A 22,879-nucleotide genomic window follows, 5' to 3' on the forward strand; every position below is an offset into this window, starting at 1 on the left:
AGCTCACAAGCGGTTGACCGGCTCTTTGGCTTCGAGCCAGTCATGGCGGTTGGGAAGACAATCGGAATAGCTTCTTGTCTTGGTGCCTCTGGTTCATTCACAGCAGACTGCTTCTTCTTCTTCGCGGCCATCTTGGGGTCGATGCCAGGACGCCCAAGTGCCTTGCGCTTCTCGACCTCATTGTAGGCCTGCACACATCGTTCTGCCAGAGACTTCATCCGCTCACGTGAGCCCTGAGCTTCAGCACGCTTCTTCAGGAAATTTTCCTTGAGCTCACGCAACATGGTTTTGAAGCTCTTTACTTCCTGCACGCTGAGCCTGGCCATGTGCTTCTTGAACTGAGCCTTTTCATGATCAATTTTCTGCTTCAGCTCAACTATGCGCTGAGCAATGGCAAGTTCTGAAGCAATTGCGCCTTGGAAGGCGACGCTGAGACCGACAGGCAGCTGCAATCTTCGAAGCTGATGTCTGGTGAGGCAAACCATTCATCGATGAAGTTGTGGATGATGGCGACATCAAAGAGAGGTAAATTGTTGAAGATTTCAGCTTCTTCTTTGCTTTTGATAAGCTGCTCTAGAGCGTCATCTCCCAGATCTTCATCGCTTGATAGATCAATGGCTTCGCTACGCAGAATGGCAGCACCAGTGAGCTCTTTGCCTGTTTGTTGCTGGGGCTCCTTTTCCTTCTGGGGCTTGGAGACGCGGGATACATCTTCGGACTGCACACTGACTTCAGGAGGTGCAGTTTTCAATGGCTTCGCCCTTGAGATTTTTGAGGCAGGGGCCGGCTTTGAAGCTTTTGGTTTCTTCGTCTGCTTTGGCTTCGGCACAACAGGAGCTTCATCAGACTCAGAGTCAGCTGGAGGGTCATTTACGGCAGTCCCTTGGACTAAGATGTGAGTGATCAGGCCCTCAAGATTGGCAAACAGACCGATGACATTGGGTTCCGCGTCGCGTGTGCCATCTACCCTTGGTGCGGAGGAACCAGGGTTGAAGTCTAATCCAAATTTCTTCTTGTTTAGCTTCGCTGACTGTTGGGCAAACTGAAAGTTGCGCTTGAAGAGATTGTCGTCACGACACCAGAGGAGTGACGACGGATGCGCTTCATCAGGCTGTGGTCCTCGGACCATGCATGGGTGGAAGCCTTGAGCAATGGCTTCATCTCTGGTCCTGGGCAAGAGATTCTTGAAGCGGATGTCTCCCCATGGTCTCCTGATGGCACTTTTCTCAGCATACCCCTCGGTGACGAAGCGGTATTTGAACCACTGTTCTGCCCAATAGCGTCGAATCCATTGGATTCGTGTCTTGCGCTGCCCATAGCTCTCTTCTGGATCTGTTTTGTACATTTCTGCCAAGTCTTCAGGCAGATCCTTGGAAGTTCCCTCACGTCTCTGTCTGCCCCCCTTCCTTGCTGCTGCTTCTGAAGCCATAAACTTTAACTTGAAAGGCTTCAAAGCTTTCAAAGGCTTCAAAGGCTTTCTTTTTCTGGACCAACAGGAACTGGCTTCAGGAGAGTTTATGTGATGCTGTAGGAATTCTGCAAATGAATGCAGACTATGAGAACCGAAGGATTCTCCCACGGACATGTACCTGTGATAGCATTAAGGTGCGAGGGAAGGGGAAGAGGTCATATGCATTCTCAGAAGGTTTTGAAGATTAATCAGTTTAGAAGACATTGACCTCATCGTGCGAAGACATTCACTCATAGATAAGAAGTTGGTTCCAGATTTGTACGAACCCACAGATCAGTACAAGTGAGGAATCTAACTACTTTATGAAGCACAAGTGAATATACTAGGCATGTTATGAGATGCAGCGAGAGATCTAACTAGTGTGAAGAGAAACTTCTTATGGTAGAAAGTGACAGAACCATGAGATCAAAAGAGGCTGTAAAAAGAAGTTTTATTTACCACACTGGAACTGCTAGACGGAAGGGAGTTGATGCCGAGCAGTTCAGTCCTCCGTGCCCTAACTTGGCGACGGAAAACACCTACGGTGACGGCGGAGAGGACGATGTCCGCGGTCGGCGTGAGGACGGCGTTGGAGAGGTTGCGGCAGCGAAGCACTTCGTCTCCGGCGTCGTCGAGTGCTAGCGGTGGTGCTAGGGTTCTTGTGAGGGTGGAAGAAGGAGATAATGATTGCGGTAAGTGTGAATTTATAGGCTCAGGGGCGGCACTGTGCTATTACACAGGTGCCCCTGGCGGTTCGCATTTGGGGAACGCGTGGCCAGTTAGCGGAAGTTTGGGGTTTGTTCCACGTCCCACGCACGCCTAAATTGTCGGGCGGTCGTTCCTGCTTCTCCGAATTTTATGTGGAGGAATGAGCATTAAAAACGGACTTTATGGTTGTCTCTTTATCTTCAGCTGACAAGGACACAGTGAAGACATTTGACAGTTTCAACAGAATGCATATGACTTAGAGAGAGATAGAGTTTGATATAGAAAGCATAGAGAAGTTTGGGGTCCGATCACATTCACTTAGTTCAAAAGATTCAACACGAAGACATAGCTATAAGTGAATGCTGTAGAGGACAGAGCACTGGCATATATATATCTATACAAGCAACGTAGTGAAGATAATCATGAAGACATGTTCGAAGCCAAACCAAATGTGAAGACAACCAAATGTGAAGATATTGCAAGGTAACGCCATGAGTGAAACACTTCAATAGAACGTTTGGTGGTGGCGTTACCCACCGTATAGGAAGTATTAGTCCCAGACACGGCGCACAATTATCGTGGCGCTCCGAAGTCAAATTCCACATTAATGTATTCACACTTAGAATGTATGTCTTCATTGAATGAAGATATACTTTACTTTGTGTGTTGCACATCTAAGTCATCAATATGCATAAGTGTTAGGATGTGTGCCTGATCACAGGACATTTGAGGATTCCAAGATATTTAGCTCACACCGTAACTTGCAAAATCTCTTCTCATCCAAGGGCTTGGTGAAGATATCCGCCAATTGCTCTTCAGTGTTGACGTGTATGATATCAATGTCTTCCTTCACAACATGATCTCTGAGAAAGTGATGACGAATTTCAATGTGCTTTGTCCTCGAGTGCTGAACTGGGTTGTTGGCAATCTTGATGGCGCTTTCGTTGTCGCAGTAAAGTGGCACTTGCTTCAGATGAATGCCATAGTCCTTGAGTGTTTGCTTCATCCACAGAAGCTGAGCGCAGCAAGATCCAGCAGCAATGTATTCAGATTCAGCAGTGGAGAGAGACACACAGTTCTGCTTCTTTAAAGACCAACATACAAGTGATCGTCCCAGAAAGTGACATGTGCCTGATGTAGACTTGCGATCAACCTTGTCACCAGCATAATCAGCATCCGAAAATCCAACCAAATCAAACTCTGAGCCCTTTGGATACCATAATCCTAGAGTTGGGGTGTGAGCCAAATATCGAAGAATTCGCTTCACAGCTAAGTGATGCGACTCCTTTGGTGCCGCTTGAAATCGAGCACACATGCAAACACTAAGCATGATATCTGGCCTAGATGCACACAAATAAAGCAAAGAACCAATCATGGAGCAGTATACCTTTTGATCGAACTCTTTACCATTGTCGTCAGGACCTAGATGATGTTTGGCTGGCATTGGTGTTGTGAAGCCTTTGCAGTCTTGCATACCGAACTTCTTCAGGCAATCTTTGAGATACTTCTCTTGAGATATGAAGATGTCATTGCGTTGTTGTCGTATTTGAAGGCCAATGAAGAACTTCAGCTCCCCCATCATGGACATCTGATATTGCTCTTGCATCATATATCCAAACTCTTCACTGTACTTCTGATTGGTGCAGCCGAAGATAATGTCATCCACATATATTTGGCACACAAACAGTTCACCATCATATGTCTTCGTGAAAAGAGTGGGATCCAGGGAACCAGGTATGAAGCCTCTGCTCTTCAGGAAGTATTTGAGTGTGTCATACCAGGCCCTAGGGGCTTGTTTGAGGCCATACAGTGCCTTGTTGAGCTTGTATACCATGTCAGGATGTTTTGGATTTTCAAAGCCAGGTGGCTGTGCAACATACACTTCTTCTTCAATCTTGCCATTGAGAAAGGCACTTTTCACATCCATTTGATATAGAAGTATGTTATGATGATTTGCATAGGCCAGCAGTATGCGTATAGCTTCAAGCCTTGCCACAGGAGCAAATGTTTCATCGAAGTCAATGCCCTCCACTTGAGTATATCCTTGAGCAACGAGACGAGCTTTGTTTCTGACAACTTGACCATGCTCATCTTGCTTGTTGCGGTATATCCATTTGGTGCCTATTATGTTGTGCTTCCATGGATCAGGACGCTTAACCAGTTCCCATACATTATTCAGCTCAAATTGTTGAAGCTCTTCTTGCATAGCTTGAATCCATTCAGGTTCCATGAAGGCTTCTTCAACTTTCTTGGGTTTTGATATTGATACGAATGCGAAGTGCCCACATAAATTTACTAGCTGAGTTGCCCTTGAACGAGTGAGTGGACCAGGTGCATTGATGCTGTCAATTATTTTGTCAATCTGCACTTCATTTGCAACACGAGGATGTACAGGGCGAAGACTTTGCTCTTGCTGATCTGTGTTGTTGTTGAAAGGAATGTCTTCAGGCTGAGCATTGTCTTCATGTTGATCAGGTGCTGAGATGATAAGTTCTTCTTCAGGATGAGCTTCAGAAGGTATAGTCTCTCCAGTTCCCATAAGCTTGATTGATTCACTAGCTGGAACTTCATCTAGCACATTTGGCAGTTGCTCTCTTTGTGAACCATTTGTCTCATCGAACCGCACATCCACTGTCTCAACCACTTTGTAATGAAAGAGATTGAAGACTCTGTAGGAGTGCGAGTCCTTTCCATATCCAAGCATAAAGCCCTCATGTGCTTTAGGTGCAAATTTTGAAGTGTGATGTGGGTCCTTGATCCAGCACCTTGAGCCAAATACTCTGAAGTAACTGACATTTGGCTTCTTGCCAGTTAGGAGTTCATAAGATGTCTTGTTCAGAAGCTTGTGAAGATAAACACGATTGATTGTATGACATGCAGTGTCAATGGCTTCAGTCCAGAATTTTCTTGGAGTCTTGTATTCATCTAGCATCGTTCTGGCCATCTCAATGAGTGTTCTGTTCTTGCGTTCGACGACGCCATTCTACTGTGGCGTGTACGGAGCTGAGAATTCATGTGTGATGCCCAAGGTATCAAGATATGTATCAAGGCCAGTGTTCTTGAATTCAGTGCCATTGTCACTTCTGATGTGCTTTATCTTGGCGCCAAAATCGTTCATAGCTCGATTGGCGAAGCGTCTGAAGACATCCTGCACTTCAGTCTTGTAAAGGATTATGTGCACCCAAGTATATCTAGAGTAATCATCAACAATCACGAAGCCATAGAGGCAAGCAGTGGTAGTAAAAGTTGAGTAGTGAGTGGGACCGAAAAGATCCATGTGGAGTAGCTCGAAAGGTTGAGTAGTAGTCATGATTGTCTTCGAAGGATGCTTTGCCCTTGTCATCTTCCCTGCTTCACAGGCACCGCATAAGTGATCTTTCTTGAACTTGACGCCCTCGATGCCTATGACATGCTTTTTCTTCGCAAGGGTGTGGAGGTTCCTCATGCCAGCATGCCCAAGCCTCCGATGCCAAAGCCAGCATTCTGAAGCTTTTGCAAGAAGACATACTGCAAGTTGTGGTCCTGCTGAGAAATCTACCACGCACAAATCACCTTTCCGATACCCTTCAAACACTAGAGACTTGTCAGATTCCATTAGTACCAGGCAACGATATTTTCCAAACATTACGATCATATTCAAATCGCAAAGCATTGAGACAGACATTAAGTTGAAGCCAAGGGATTCAACAAGCATGACTTTATCCATGTGTTGATCCTTTGAGATTGCAACTCTACCTAGACCCAATACCTTACTTTTACCAGTGTCAGCAAATGTGATGTGGCTCTTGTCGGATGGACGTAATGTTGAGTCCATAAGAAGGCTTCTTTTGCCAGTCATGTGATTTGTACACCCACTGTCAATAATCCATTCTGAAGACTTTGAAGTCGCTGGTGTCGTACCCTACAGTGCAGTTAGGGCGATAGGCTTCACGAAGAGAATTGTGAAGCATAAACATTTGACGAACCAGTGGGTTATGAAAACTTAGATCCAGATTAGGACTAATAGGGAGAGTAGCATGTGATTCAGGAACGAAGTACATAATGATGCCATTCGGGCATTTTATCTTGCGCCCTACAAGATTTTTAAGGTCCCCAGCAATAGCATCAGAAGATTTTGTTTTTCTGCTGGAGACCTTTCCCTGCAAAAGAGAGTTAAGCTTTCTTAACCACCCACATCTTCAAGGGTGGCTTAGAAGCGATAAGTCTAAGTGCAGCATCTGAGAATTTTGGCTTTGAAGCCTTAGCAAATAGTCTAGCAGTTGGACAATAGCACTCATAGGAATAGGCAGAATAATTTTTGGTCATATGAACATGACGATTCGAAGAACCGCTCTCATATTCATATGCCTGAGTATGGTTTCCCTGCAAAACATTTGCATTAGTGTGACTCAGGTGAGTCCTCTGTTTGTATGAAGCCTTTGGACCATATGAAGCCTTTGGTCTAAGGTTTGTCTTCTTCAAGTGAGGTGTCATGAAGACATTCACAGGAAGATTTTCCAGACATTTTTTCGGAACCCAGATCTTCTTCATAGGCGGTCCATTCCTGCAGTTAGTACCAATGTACCTGGCAAACACTTCACCATTCTGATTCTTAAACAGTTTATAGTTTGCATCAAAGGATTCATCAATGATAATGGGGTTTGCACAAGTGAAGCCAGATAAATTGGATGGATCTGCTGAAAGTTCCTTTGCAGCAACCCATGTGGTTTTGGGGTACTGCTCAGGTTTCCAGTAAGAGCCATCTGCATTTATTTTCCTCACAAACCCAACACCCTCTTTCCTAGGGTTTCGGTTCAGAATCTGCTTCTTGAGGACATCACATAATGTCTGATGTCCTTTAAGACTTTTGTACATCCCTGTTTCCAGCAATGTCTTCAACCTAGCATTCTCATCAGTAATAGCAGTGGTATCCTCAGCAGAGGGGTTAGTTACCACATCAACAGTTGAACATATTGGAACAGCAGTAGCAGTGGAACATTCAGCAACAGAAGTAGCATTATCACGTTCAAAGCATTTAAGACATGGTGGTTCAAATCCTTCCTGAGCGGGACTGATCTGTTCGGCGCGAAGTGACTCGTTTTCCTTTTGAAGATCTTCATGAGCCGCTCTCAATTTCTCAAGTTCTTGCTTCCTTTGAAGATAATCATAGGAAAGCTTTTCATGAGTTGTTGAGAGAGTATCAAGACGATCTTCAAGTTCCTGATACTTAACGTGAAGGTTTTTTATGTCTTCAATTAAGGATTCAGATCGAGTCATTTCAGCACCCAACAGATCATCGCTTCTGTCTAACAGTTTTTGAGTATGTTCCATAGCTTTCTGTTGTTCAGTTGCAATTTTAGCAAGTGTTTTGTAGCTGGGTTTTGAATCACAGTCAGAGTCATCGTCACTAGATGTTTGATAGCGAGTAGTGCGTGTGTTTACCTTGGCACCGCGTGCCATGAAGCAGTAGGTAGGAGTGGAGTCGTTCTTGTCATTTGCGTCGGTGTCGGTGATGCAGTCATTGTCTTCAGTGTTGAAGATGGACTTGGCGACGTATGCTGTAGCCAGACTCGCAATGCCAGAATCAGACTCCTCCTCAGACTCCACCTCTGCCTCCTCAGATGCGGACTCCTCCTCTGAATCCATCTCCTTGCCAACAAACGCACGTGCCTTCCCAGATGAGCTCTTCTTGTGTGATGAAGACTTTGAGGAAGACTTGGAAGAAGACTTTGAGTATTTCTTCTTCTTCTTGTCGTCAGAATCATATTCCTTGCTCTTCTTCTTCCTTCTGTTCTCATTGTCCCACTGTGGACACTCAGAGATGAAGTGTCCAGTTTTCTTGCACTTGTGACATGTTTTCTTCTTGTAGTCATGAGCAGAAGCTTCATCATTCCTTGAGCTTGATCGTGAAGATTTTCTGAAGCCTTTCTTCTTGGTGAATTTTTGGAACTTCTTCACTAGCATTGCAAGTTCCCTTCCAATGTCTTCAGGATCATCAGAACTGCTGTCAGATTCTTCTTCAGATGAGGAAACAGCTTTTGCCTTCAAGGCATGAGTTCGTCCATAGTTTGGACCGTAGATATCTCTTTTCTCAGAAAGCTGAAACTCATGTGTGTTGAGCCTCTCAAGTATGTCAGATGGATCGAGTGTCTTGAAATCAGGACGTTCTTGAATCATCAGGGCCAGGATGTCAAACGAACTATCAAGTGATCTCAGCAGCGTCTTGACGATTTCATGTTTGGTGATCTCAGTGGCGCCGAGGGCTTGAAGCTCATTTGTGATGTCAGTGAGCCGATCAAATGTGTGCTGGACATTCTCATTGTCATTTCGCTTGAAGCGGTTGAAGAGGTTGCGAAGGACACTGATTCTTTGATCTCTCTGGGTTGAGACGCCTTCATTGACCTTGGAGAGCCAGTCCTAGACCAGCTTGGATGTCTTCAAGGCACTCACACGGCCATACTGTCCTTTTGTCAGATGGCCACAGATGATATTTTTGGCGGTAGAGTCCAGTTGAGTGAACTTCTTGACATCAGCAGCAGTGACACCTTCTCCAGCCTTCGGAACACCGTTCTCGACGACATACCATAGGTCGACGTCAATGGCTTCAAGATGCATGCACATCTTATTCTTCCAGTAGGGATATTCAGTTCCATCGAAGACGGGGCACGCAGCGGAGACTTTGATTATCCCTGCAGTCGACATAGCTAAAACTCCAGGTGGTTAAACCGAATCACACAGAACAAGAGAGCACCTTGCTCTGATACCAATTGAAAGTGCGTTATATCGACTAGAGGGGGGGTGAATAGGCGATTTTTATGAAAGTCTTCAAAACGTGAGAGTTATGAAGACAAACAGCGAAGATTATGCCTTTTACTATGCAGCGGAAGTTAGATTACACTAGGCCAGCCATGGTCATGTATTCAATAGAGTGAAAGCACAATGACAAACAACTGCAGTGTAATAAGGATCAGGTAGGAAGAAGTTATGAAGCCAAACAGTTCATACATACACGTTGTGAAGACAAAAGATAAAGCAAGCATGCAATGGCTTCACAATGTGTAACAGTAAGAAAAGGAAGTGAAGATGAAACCAGTGACTCGTTGAAGACAATGATATGTTGGACCAGTTCCAGTTGCTGTGACAACTGTACGTCTGGTTGGAGCGGCTAGGTATTTAAACCTTAGGACACACAGTCCCGGACACCCAGTCCTGAACACACAGTCCAGGACACCAAGTCCTCACCGTATTCTCCTTGAGCTAAGGTCACTTAGTACTCTCCCAATCACTCTGGTAAGTCTTCAAGGTAGACTCCCAAACCTTCACAAACTTCCTTCACTGGCAATCCACAATGTCTCTTGGATGCTCTGAACGCGACGCCTAACCGTCTGGAGGATTCACAGTCCTCAAGTGTAATAAGTCTTCGGATCACACAGACAAGAAGACTCAAGTGATGCCCAATTTGCTCTGGCTCTGGGTGGTTAGGGGTTTTCTCCTCACTAGGAATTTTCTCTCAAAGGCTTCGAGGTGGGTTGCTTTCAAACGACAAAAGCCGTGCACTGAAATCTGAGCAGCCAACCATTTATGGTTGTGGGGGTGGGCTATTTATAGCCACTTGGCAACCCGACCTGATTTGTCCAAAATGACCCTGGGTCACTAAGGAACTGACACATGTCTCAACGGTCAGATTTCAAACTCTCATGGCAACTTTGCTTGGGCTGCAAGCAAAGCTGACTTATCCGGCTCTGGACAAGATTCGCTCTCATTGTCTTCGCTCGAAGACATAGGTTTTTTTATTTAGGCATCACTTCAGTCATTCTGACTGGTTCTCCTGGACCCCACTTAACAGTACGGTGGTTCCTATGACTCAACACAAAAGAAAAAAGAACTACGAAAGATCTAAGTCTTCGAGCTCCATAGGCTTCATAACGTGTCTTCTTTTGTCATAGTCTTCAATGTGAATATCTTCATATACCACCTTTGTCTTCAATGTCTTCATACATTTTTAGGGGTCATCTCTGGTAGTAAAGCCGAATCAATGAGGGACCTCTACCTGTGTTTCCCTGCAATTCTCACAAACACATTAGTCCCTCAACTAGGTTTGTCGTCAATACTCCAAAACCAACTAGGGGTGGCACTAGATGCACTTACACTAACCATAGCATGAAACATATGGATCCAAATCAGCCCCTTACGAAGCAAAGCATAAACTAGGGTTTAAGCTTCTGTCACTCTAGCAACCCATCATCTACTTATTACTTCCCAATGCCTTCCTCTAGGCCCAAATAATGGTGAAGTGTTATGTAGTCGACGTTCACATAACACCACTAGAGGCTAGACAACATACATCTTATCAAAATATCAAACGAATACCAAATTCACATGACTACTCATAGCAAGACTTCTCCCTTGTCCTCAGGAACGAACGTAATTACTCACAAAGCATATTCATGTTCATAATCAGAGGGGTAATAATATGCATATAGGATCTGAACATATGATCTTCCACCAAATAAACCAACTAGCATCAACTACAAGGAGTAATCAACACTACTAGCAACCTACTAGCACCAATCCCGGACTTTGAGACAAGAATTGGATGCAAGAGATGAACTAGGGTTTGGAGATGAGATGGTGCTGGTGAAGATGTTGATGGAGATTGCCCTCTCCCCATGAGAGGAGCGTTGGTGATGATGATGGTGATGATTTCCCCCTCCGGGAGGGAAGTTTCCCCGGCAGAACAGCTCTTCCGGAGCTCTAGATTGGATCCACCAAGGTTCCGCCTTGTGGCAGCGGAGTCTCGTCCCGAAAAGTTCCTCTCTCTTTTTTTCTCATCGAAAGACCTCATATAGGAGAAGATGGGCATTGGAGAGCCACCAGGGGGCCCACGAGGTAGGGGGCGCCCACCCACCCTCGTGAGAAGGGTGTGGGCCCCTGGACTTCATCTTTGGTGTGGATTTTTCTTTATTTCTTTTAAGACGTTCCGTGGAGTTTTAGGACTTTTGGAGTTGCGCAGAATAGGTCTCTAATATTTTCTCCTTTTCCAGACCAGAATTCCAGCTGTCTGCATTCTCCCTCCTTGTGTAAACCTTGTAAAATAAAAGAGAATAGCCATAAGCATTGTGACATAAAGTGAAATAACAGTCCATAATGCGATAAATATCGATATAAAAGCATGATGCAAAATGGACGTATCAGTGACTAATGTTGTGTTGGCTATCGTGAGGGGTGACGAGAGCCCTGCATGCCTAAATGATACTATGTTGGTTCTCATTCCCAAGGTATCAAACCCTATACTATCTCAATTTCGCCCTATCAGTCTATGTAACGTTTTCTACAAGATTGCCTTGAAGGTCCTTGCTAACCGCCTAAAGGTAATTCTCCCGGAAATAATATCGGAGGAGCAATCAACTTTTGTTCCGGGAAGGCTTATCACTGACAATATCATCTCAGCTTATGAGTGCCTACATTTTATGAAGAGAAACAGATCAAAAAATAATTGTTTTGCAGCGTTGAAGTTGGATATGATGAAGGCATATGACAGAGTGGAATGGTCCTATCTCAGATCCATCATGGAGAAATTGGGGCTTGCGTCCCCTTGGGTGGATATTGTTATGAATATGGTGAGCTCTGTATCTTTTTCTGTCATGTTCAATGGTGTCAAGTCAGAAGAATTTAAACCTACACGGGGTATACGACAGGGAGATCCCATCTCTCCATACCTGTTCTTGTTAGCAGCAGAGGGCCTTTCGTGCCTCTTAAAATCCCATAATCAGTCATCCCAGCTCAGCGGCATTAAGGTGGCTTTGTCGGTGCCGGCGGTTAATGATACGTCTCCAACGTATCTATAATTTTTGATTGCTCCATGCTATACTATCTACTGTTTTGGATGTTTATGGGCTTTATTTTACACTTTTATATCATTTTTGGGACTAACCTATTAACCCAGAGCCCAGTGCCAGTTTCTGTTTTTACCCTGTTTTAGGGTTTCGAAGAAAAGGAAAATCAAACGGAGTCCAATTGACCTGAAACTTCACGGAACTCATTTTTGGAAGGAAAGAAGCCCAAAAGACTTGGAGTGCACGTCAGGGGATCTACGAGGAGGCCACGAGGCAGGGGGGCGCGCCCACCCCCCTGGGCGCGCCCTCCACCCTCGTGGGCCCCTCGTGGCCCCCCTGACATACTTCTTCCGCCTATATATCTCCATATACCCTAAAAATACCGGGGAGCACAATAGATCGGGAGTTCCACCGCCAGAAGCCTCTGTAGCCACTGAAAGCCAATCTAGACCCGTTCCGGCACCCTGTCGGAGGGGGTAATCCTTCTCCGGTGGCCATCTTCATCATCCCGGTGCTCTCCATGACGAGGAGGGAGTAGTTCTCCCTCGAGGCTGAGGGTATGTACCAGTAGCTATGTGTTTGATCTCTCTCTCTCTCGTGTTCTTGAGATGATACGATCTTGATGTATCGCGGGCTTTACTATTATATTTGGATCCTATGATGTTTCTTCCCCCCTCTACTCTCTTGTAATGGATTGAGTTTCCCCTCTGAAGTTATCCTATCAGATTGAGTCTTTAAAGATTTGAGAACACTTGATGTATGTCTTGCCGTGCGTATCTGTGGTGACAATGGGATACCACGTGATTCACTTGATATATGTTTTGGTGATCAACTTGCGGGTTCCGCCCATGAACCTATGCATAGGGGTTGGCACACGTTTTCGTCGTGATTCTCCGGTAGAAGCTTTGGGGCACTCTTTGAGGTCCTATGTGTTGGTTGAATAGATGAATCTGAGATTGTGTGATGCATATCGTATAATCAAACCCACGGATACTTGAGGTGACATTGGAGTATCTAGGTGACATTAGAGTTTTGGTTGATTTGTGTCTTAAGGTGTTATTCTAGTACGAACTCTAGGGCTGTTTGTGACACTTATAGGAATAGCCCAACGAATTGATTGGAAAGAATAACTTTGAGGTGGTTTCGTACCCTACCATAATCTCTTCGTTTGTTCTCCGCTATTAGTGACTTTGGAGTGACTCTTTGTTGCATGTTGAGGGATAGTTATGTGATCCAATTATGTTATCATTGTTGAGGGAACTTGCACTAGTGAAAGTATGAACCCTAGGCCTTATTTCCACGCATTGCAATACCGTTTACGCTTACTTTTATCATTAGTTACCTTGCTGTTTTTATATTTTCAGATTACAAAAACTATTATCTACTATCCATATACCACTTGTATCACCATCTCTTCGCCGAACTAGTGCACCTATACAATTTACCATTGTATTGGGTGTGTTGGGGACACAAGAGACTCTTTGTTATTTGGTTGCAGGGTTGCTTGAGAGAGACCATCTTCATCCTACGCCTCCTACGGATTGATAAACCTTAGGTCATCCACTTGAGGGAAATTTGCTACTGTCCTACAAACCTCTGCACTTGGAGGCCCAACAACGTCTACAATAAGAAGGTTGTGTAGTAGACATCAAGCTCTTTTCTGGCGCCGTTGCCGGGGAGGTGAGTGCTTGAAGGTATATCTTTAGATCTTGCAATCGAATCTTTTTGTTTCTTGTTTTAGCACTAGTTTAGTTTATAAAAGAAAATTACAAAAAAATGGAATTAAGTTTGTCTCATACGCTTCATCTTTTTAATATCTTTCATGAGAATGATGGAAAGGATAATTGTGCTCAAGTGCTAGAAGAAGAAATCTATAAAATGTTTGGCACTAAATATTTGAATGATGAGCATGATTGCAATATTGTTAGTACGAATTCTTTGAATATCCATGATACTAATGATGATTGCACTAGTTATGATGAAAATGTCTCCTATAAACATGTCAATTTTTGTGGAGTGCATTGGGTTTGTATGTACACACTAAATAGGGAAGATAGATATTGCAAGAGGCATAAGTACTTAGAAACTGAATTATTGCAAGAAAGTCTTGATGATTGTGCTAAAAAATTCAATATTTTTCGCGCCCCTTGTGAACTTTTCAATGAACATGGTCATTTAAATCTCCAATGCAAATTGTTTCATGACCGAATCGTATCCAAAAATTGTGATAATTTGATTACCCTTGAGCATCATAAAGAGCTTAGTCTTCTTTTGGGGTATGAGGAAATGAAACGTATAACTGAGGGTATTCCAAAGTTTAATCTTGATAGATTTCTTGATTTTGATCTAGAGAAAATTTATATGTATTGTGCGGTGAATTGTATTGAAAATCCTTATATTGCCAACTACATAAAGAAAAGAAAACAAATAGAAGATGAAGAGAGTACTAATGAAAGGGAAGAGGCTTCCCAATACCCTCCTATTATTTCTTATGATGAATCAGCTAACGAGGAGGAACCTCCTATTCAACCAATCTCATTAATAAGGAGCTCCAAAAAGAGGATTGAACCCACACATGATGTGGTGAAGAAGAAGAAAAGAAAAAGGAAGAGAGGTAAAAAGATATCTCTCTCAAGTAAAGCTGCTCCTATTACTATTATGCCTCATGAAAATATAATTGTGGAAGATAATGATACTTCTTATGATCTTGAAAATCTTTTTGGCACTTGCTTGGAAGAATATGATAATTGCTATACTATTGGTGCTATCCATACTATTAATGATGAGGGTGATTATGCTTATAATATGAAAAGGCCCAAGCTTGGGGATGCTATGTTTGATGAAGATGATGTTTTTGAGAATATATTTGCTGAAATTAATGTTTGTCCCAAGCTTGGGGATGCTACACTTAATAAAGATGATATTTTTATTATCCCAAGTTTTGATATGCAAATTTATAATGATAATAGCATGCCTCCCACTTATGATAATTATTGTGATGATACATATGCTATAAAAAGTAGCGAGGATTATATTTATAAAACTTGTCATGATTATGGTTACCCCTTCTCTGAACATTACTCTTTTAATGTGGAAACAATTTATAGTATCCAAGTCTCTTATGATACTCCCACTATCCCGAATGAGAAGAATTTTGATTATGTGGAGAGTAATAAAATTTCTATGCTTGTAGATCATGAAAAGAATGATTTAGGTGCTGGTTATATTTTTGAATTCATTCATGATGCTACTTAAAATTCTTATGAGGGAGGAACATATGCTTGTAGGAATTGCAATAATATCAAGTTTCCTCTCTATGTGCTTAAAGTTTTGAAGTTATGCTTGTTTTACCCTCCTATGCTAGTTGATTATTGTTCCCACAAGTTGTTTGCTCATAAAATCCCTATGCATAGGAAGTGGGTTAGACTTAAATGTTCTAGTCATATTCTTCATGATGCTCTCTTTATGTTACAACTCTTATCTTTTATGTGAGCATCATTGAAATCATCATGCCTAGCTAGGGGCGTTAAACGATAGCGCTTGTTGGGAGGCAACCCAATTTTATTTTAGTTACTTGCTTTTTGTTCTTGTTTAGTAATAAATAATTCATCTAGCCTCTGTCTAGATGTGGTTTTATGCTTTTAATTAGCGTTTGTGCCAAGTAGAACCTTTGGAAAGACTTGGGAGAAGTCTTGTTGATCATGCTGTAAAAAACAGAAACTTTAGCGCTCACGAGAATGGCTGCCATTTTTATTTGGAGAGTGATATTTAGTTAATTATTTTTGCAGATGATTAATTGATAAATTCCTCAGGTCCACCAATTTATTTGAGAATTGTTTGAGTTCCATAAGTATACGTTTGATCCAGATTAATACAGACTGTTCTATTTTTGACAGATTCTGTTTTCTATGTGTTGTTTGCTTATTTTGATGAATCTATGAGTAGTATCGGAGGGTATGAACCATAGAGAAGTTGGAATACAGTATATATAACACCAATATAAATAAAGAATTAGTTCATTACAGTACCTTATGATGGTGATTTGCTTTCTTATACTAACGGAGCTTACGAGTTTTCTGTTAAGTTTTGTGTTGTGAAGTTTTCAAGTTTTGGGTGAGGATTCGATGGACTATGGAATAAGGAGTGGAAAGAGCCTAAACTTGGGTATGCTCAAGGCACCCCAAGGTAATATTCAAGGACAACCAAGAGCCTAAGCTTGGGGATGCCCCGGAAGGCATCCCCTCTTTCGTCTTCGTTCATCGGTAAGTTTACTTGGAGCTATATTTTTATTCGCCACATGATATGTGTTTTGCTTGGAGCGTCAATTTATTTTGTTAGGATTTGCTTGCTGTTATTTAGAACAATGTTTTGCATCTTTTATTTCAATAAAAGTGGCATTGATATCCTTTACTATGCCTATGTTACAAGTATACATGTTGCTGTTTGAAAATAGAAAGTTTACCGCTGTTGCAATAATTCCCTAGAAAAGTCAGAATGTGATAAAATGTTGAAACCGTTTGCATATTAATATCTGATAAATTTACTGCAGTGGGAATTTTCTTTCATAATTTTTGGAGCTAGGGAAGTATGGACGTTGCTGCATTCTTTACAGACTGTCCTGTTTAGGCAAATTGCTGTTATGTTTGCATTGTATGCATATGTTTGCTTCTTTAATGATTCTATTTGAGGATGGGACTATTAAATATACAGAGGCATTTAGTATGCAATGTTGAATAATAATTTTAGTGATTTGCTACAGTAGAGTATGATAAGGTTTTTGCAATGGTTTATACTAACTTATCTCACGAGTCCTTGTTGAGTTTTGTGTGGATGAAGCTTTTGAGATTTAGGGAAGACCGTGATATGAGAGGAATTAAGGAGACACAAAAGCTCAAGCTTGGGGATGCCCAAGGCATCCCAAGATAATATTTCAAGAAGTCTCAAGCATCTAAGCTTGGGGATGCCCCGGTTGGCATCCCACCTTTCTTCTTCAACAACTATCGGTTAGTATCGGTTGATCCTAAGTTTTTGCTTCTTCACATGATGTTTGCTATTCTTAGAATGTCATTTTACTTTGATTTGCTTGCTGTTTGAATAGAATACCAAGATCTGAAATTATTAAATGTTAGAGAGTCTTCACATAGTTGCATAATTATTCGACTACTCATTGATCTTCACTTATATCTTTCGGAGTAGTTTGTCATTTGCTCTAGTGCTTCACTTATATATTTTAGAGCATGGTGGTAGTTTTATTTTGAAGAAATAGATGAACTATCATGCTTAACTTAGATTATTTTGAGAGTCTTAATAGCATGGTAATTTGCTTAAAATCCTAATTTGCTAGGTATTCAAGAATAATAAAACTTTCTTATGAGTGTGTTGAATACTAAGAGAAGTTTGATGCTTGATGATTGTTTTGAGATATGGGGGTAATAATATCAAAGTCGTGCTAGTTGAGTAGTTGTGAAATTGAGAAATGATTGTGCTGAAGTTTGCAAGTCCCGTAGCATGCACGTATGGTAAACGTTATGTAACAAATTTGAAACATGAGGTGTTATTTGATTGTCCTCCTTATGAGTGGCGGTCGGGGACAAGCGATGGTCTTTTCCTACCAATCTACCCCCCTAGGAGCATGCGCGTAGTACCGAGGTTTTTGATGACTTATAGATTTTTTCAATAAGTATGTGAGTTCTTTATGACTAATGTTGAGTCCATGGATTATACACACTCTCACCCTTCCATCCTTACTAGCCTTTTCGGTACCGTGTATTGCCCTTTCTCACATTGAGAGTTGGCGCAAACTTCGCCGGTGCATCCAAACCCCGTGATATGATACGCTCTTTCACACATAAACCTCCTTATATCTTCCTCAAAACAGCCACCATACCTACCTATTATGGCATTTCCATAGCCATTCCGAGATATATTGCCATGCAACTTTCCACCATTCCGTTTATCATGACACATTCATCATTGTCATATTGCTTAGCATGATCATGTAGTTGACATAGTATTTGTGGCAAAGACATCGTTCATAATTCTTTCATACATGTCACTCTTGGTTCATTGCATATCCCGGTACACCGCCGGAGGCATTCATATAGAGTCATCCTTGTTCTAGTAGCGAGTTGTAATCATTGACTTGTAAATAAATAGAAGTGTGATGATCATCATTATTAGAGCATTTTCCCAAGTGAGGAATAAAAAAAAGAGAAAGGCCAAAAAAAGAGAAGGCCCAAAAAAGGCCATAAAAAAGAAAAGGCCCAAAAAAATGAGAGAAAAAGAGAGAAGGGACAATGCTACTATCCTTTTACCACACTTGTGCTTCAAAGTGGCACCATGATCTTTATAGTAGAGAGTCTCTCATGTTATCACTTTCACATACTAGTGGGAATTTTTCATTATAGAACTTGGCTTGTATATTCCAACAATGGGCCTCTTCAAGTGCCCTAGGTATTCGTGAGCAAGCAAGTTGGATGCACACCCACTAGTTTCTTTTGTTGAGCTTTCATACATTTATAGCTCTAGTGCATCCGTTGCATGGCAATCCCTACTCCTTGCATTAACATCAATCGGTGGGCATCTCCATAGCCCATTGATTAGCCTCGTTGATGTGAGACTTTCTCCTTTTTGTCTTCTCCACATAACCCCCTCATTATTCTATTCCACCCATAGTGCTATATCCATGGCTCGCGCTCATGTATTGCGTGAAAGTTTATGAGTTTGAGATTACTAAAGTATGAAACAATTGCTTGGCTTGTCATCGGGGTTGTGCATGATGGGAGCATTATTGTGTGACGAAAATGGAGCATGACTAAACTATATGATTTTGTAGGGATGAACTTTCTTTGGTCATGTTATTTTGAGAAGACATAATTGCTTAGTTAGTATGCTTGAAGTATTATTATTTTTATGTCAAATATGAACTTTTATCTTGAATCCTTAAGATCTGAATATTCATGCCACAATTAAGAAGAATTATATTGAAATTATGCCAAGTAGCACTCCGCATCAAAAATTCTGTTTTTATCATTTACCTACTCGAGGACGAGCATGAATTAAGCTTGGGGATGCTGATACGTCTCCAACGTATCTATAATTTTTGATTGCTCCATGCTATATTATATACTATTTTGGATGTTTATGGGCTTTATTATACACTTTTATATCATTTTTGGGACTAACCTATTAACCCAGAGCCCAGTGCCAGTTTTTACCCTGTTTTAGGGTTTCGAAGAAAAGGAAAATCAAACGGAGTCCAATTGACCTGAAACTTCACGGAACTCATTTTTGGAAGGAAAGAAGCCCAAAAGACTTGGAGTGCACGTCAGGGGATCTACGAGGAGGCCAAGAGGCAGGGGGCGCGCCCACCCCCTGGGCGCGCCCTCCACCCTCATGGGCCCCTCGTGGCCCCCCTGACGTACTTCTTCTGCCTATATATCTCCATATACCCTAAAAACATCGGGGAGCACAATAGATCGGGAGTTCCGCCGCCAGAAGCCTCTGTAGCCACTGAAAGCCAATCTAGACCCGTTCCGGCATCCTGCCGGAGGGGGCAATCCTTCTCCGGTGGCCATCTTCATCATCCCGGTGCTCTCCATGACGAGGAGGGAGTAGTTCTCCCTTGAGGCTGAGGGTATGTACCAGTAGCTATGTGTTTGATCTCTCTCTCTCTCTCTCGTGTTCAGTGGCGGAGCTAGACAAAAATGCTTGGGGGGGCCGAAAGACAAAAGTTCCATGATGAGCAACTGCTGCTGAGAGGAAATTTATAATAAGTGTAGCTAGGTCTCGGTTGACTGAGACTTAACCAAGCCTCAGTCGAATGATATATTATATAAAAATAAAAAGAAAAAAACTGAAGAAAAGAATGCACAATTCTCTATGCAAGATCTAAGGGATTTAGTATCGACTGAGACATAACGAAGTCTTAGTCGACGGAGACTTAGTAAAACTGATTTATAATGTGTACAGTCCAATAGTACAATCAACAGCTAACCAACTGCCACTTAGAGAAAAAATTGTAGTGCCATTACCAAAAACTTCCCAATTAGTTAGATCAAATCACACAAGAAAAAACCCCAGTTTGACTCATTGTACATCAGTGTTGATGTACAACGCTCTTCAGATTTAGGCTGTGCGTCACGGCGGGGGCAGCTGGTTGAGATGAACCACACCATATTGTAAGACTGAATGAGTCATCCGCTGCCTAAATACTTCAGCTAGTCATGTGCTGTCGCTGCTCTATCCATGCACGAACGTGCCCTACATTTAGGATCTGTATGCTCTCTCTCTCTCTCTCTACACACACACACATGAGCTGAGAAGCACGTGCTTGAAGATGGCTTAGTTTGTTGCTGCACTGTGCGTAAAGATGGATTAAGCCGAGCTGCAGCCAGCAGGGGCCACTGCTACCTAGTAATGAAATAAAATCGTTTGGGCTGGGGGGGGCCATGGCCCCCTCAGGTCATAACATAGCTCTGCCGTTGCTTGTGTTCTTGAGATGATACGATCTTGATGTATTGCGAGCTTTGCTATTATATTTGGATCCTATGATGTTTCTTCCCCCCTCTACTCTCTTGTAATGGATTGAGTTTCTCCTTTGAAGTTATCCTATCGGATTGAGTCTTTAAAGATTTGAGCACACTTGATGTATGTCTTGCCGTGCGTATCTGTGGTGACAATGAGATACCACGTGATTCACTTGATGTATGTTTTGGTGATCAACTTGCGGGTTCCGCCCATGAACCTATGCATAGGGGTTGGCACACGTTTTCGTCGTGATTCTCCGGTAGAATCTTTGGGGCACTCTTTGAGGTCCTATGTGTTGGTTGAATAGATGAATCTGAGATTGTGTGATGCATATCGTATAATCAAACCCATGGATACTTGAGGTGACATTGGAGTATCTAGGTGACATTAGAGTTTTGGTTGATTTGTGTCTTAAGGTGTTATTCTAGTACGAACTCTAGGGCTGTTTGTGACACTTATAGGAATAGCCCAACGGATTGATTGGAAAGAATAACTTTGAGGTGGTTTCGTACCCTACCATAATCTCTTCGTTTGTTCTCCGCCATTAGTGACTTTGGAGTGACTCTTTGTTGCATGTTGAGGGATAGTTATGTGATCCAATTATGTTATCATTGTTGAGGGAACTTGCACTAGTGAAAGTATGAACCCTAGGCCTTATTTCCACGCATTGCAATACCGTTTACGCTCACTTTTATCATTAGTTACCTTGCTGTTTTTATATTTTCAGATTACAAAAACTATTATCTACTATCCATATACCACTTGTATCACCATCTCTTCGCCGAACTAGTGCACCTATACAATTTACCATTGTATTGGGTGTGTTGGGGACACAAGAGACTCTTTGTTATTTGGTTGCAGGGTTGCTTGAGAGAGACCATCTTCATCCTACGCCTCCTACGGATTGATAAACCTTAGGTCATCCACTTGAGGGAAATTTGCTACTGTCCTACAAACCTCTGCACTTGGAGGCCCAACAACGTCTACAAGAAGAAGGTTGTGTAGTAGACATCAGTTAATCACCTTTTATTCGTGGATGATAGCCTGCTGTTTTTCAGGGCGAGTGTTGATGGAGCAGAGGAGGTATCAAACCTATTGGATACTTATTGTATGGCTTCGGGGCAGAGAATAAACAGGGATAAATCATCTATTTTCTTCAGTAGAGGTTGTCCGGAGTTAGTCCGCAATGCTGTCAAAGGATTCTTGCATGTTCCTAATGAATCTCTGAGTGACAGGTACCTCGGGTTGCCGACTGATGTGGGGCACTCAAAGAAGGGAACCTTCGAATATTTGAGCGACCGGGTGTGGGATAAGGTCAAAGGGTGGATGGGCAAATGCTTGTCGGCAGGTGGAAAGGATGTTCTTATAAAATCGGTAGCCCAGGCCATTCCATTTTTTTTCTATGTCTTGTTTCAAACTTCCAAGGGGATTGTGTGATCATATTAAAACAATCATTAGGAAGTTCTGGTGGGGTTGCAAACAAGGACAACGCAAACTAGCATGGGTATCATGGGATGTGATGACCAGACCAAAACACTTGGGCGGACTTGGTTTCAGAGATCTTGAGCTTTTCAATTTGGCATTGCCATCAAGGCAAGCGTGGAGACTTTTGCAAGAACCAGACAGTTTGAGTGCAAGAATTTTGAAGGCAGCATATTACCCGGGCAGCACCATCCTAGAAGCAGATGTGGGTTCACGGCCGTCACAGATTTGGCGGGCGATTGTGGAAGGGCGAGATCTTCTGAAGCAAGGTTTAATTCGAAGGATCGGCAATGGTGAGGGCACGAATATATGGGCTGACAACTGGATACCAAAAGAAATGACACCACGCCCGATCACTTCTCTCGTGGTAAACCCAGCACATTATGTGTCGGAGTTACTCCTGCCGGCGACAGCCTCTTGGAACGAAACTCTGATCCGTTCGGTGTTCCTGCTTATCGACGCAAACGCTATTCTGAAAATTCCCATTTGTACAGCAAATATAGACGACTTTTGGGCCTGGTATCCTGACAGGAAGGGTGTATTCAGTGTCAGTTCAGCGTACAAGTTTTTGTTGAAAACAAAGCTGCAGAGAGAAGAGTGGTTAGAAGGAGGAAGTGGATCTTCCAATTCTGTAAAGGATGAGAAGGCTTGGTGTTCTTTGTGGAAGCTAAAAATCCCGTCCAAAATCAGAATTTTTCTGTGGAGACTAGAGCATCACTCTCTACCAACTCTGGATATTTTGAAGAGGAGAAATATGGTTGATCGTGATGTTTGTCCATTGTGTGGATGTGAGGACTCATGGAGGCATGCTCTCTTGTCTTGCACTACATCGCGGTGTGTGTGGGCTTTGTTAGATGACGAGCTGGTATCTCAAATGGTAGAGATCACGGAACCA

This window comes from Triticum urartu, chromosome 2, assembly GCF_003073215.2.
Source record: "Triticum urartu cultivar G1812 chromosome 2, Tu2.1, whole genome shotgun sequence".
NCBI classification, from domain to species: domain Eukaryota; kingdom Viridiplantae; phylum Streptophyta; class Magnoliopsida; order Poales; family Poaceae; genus Triticum; species Triticum urartu.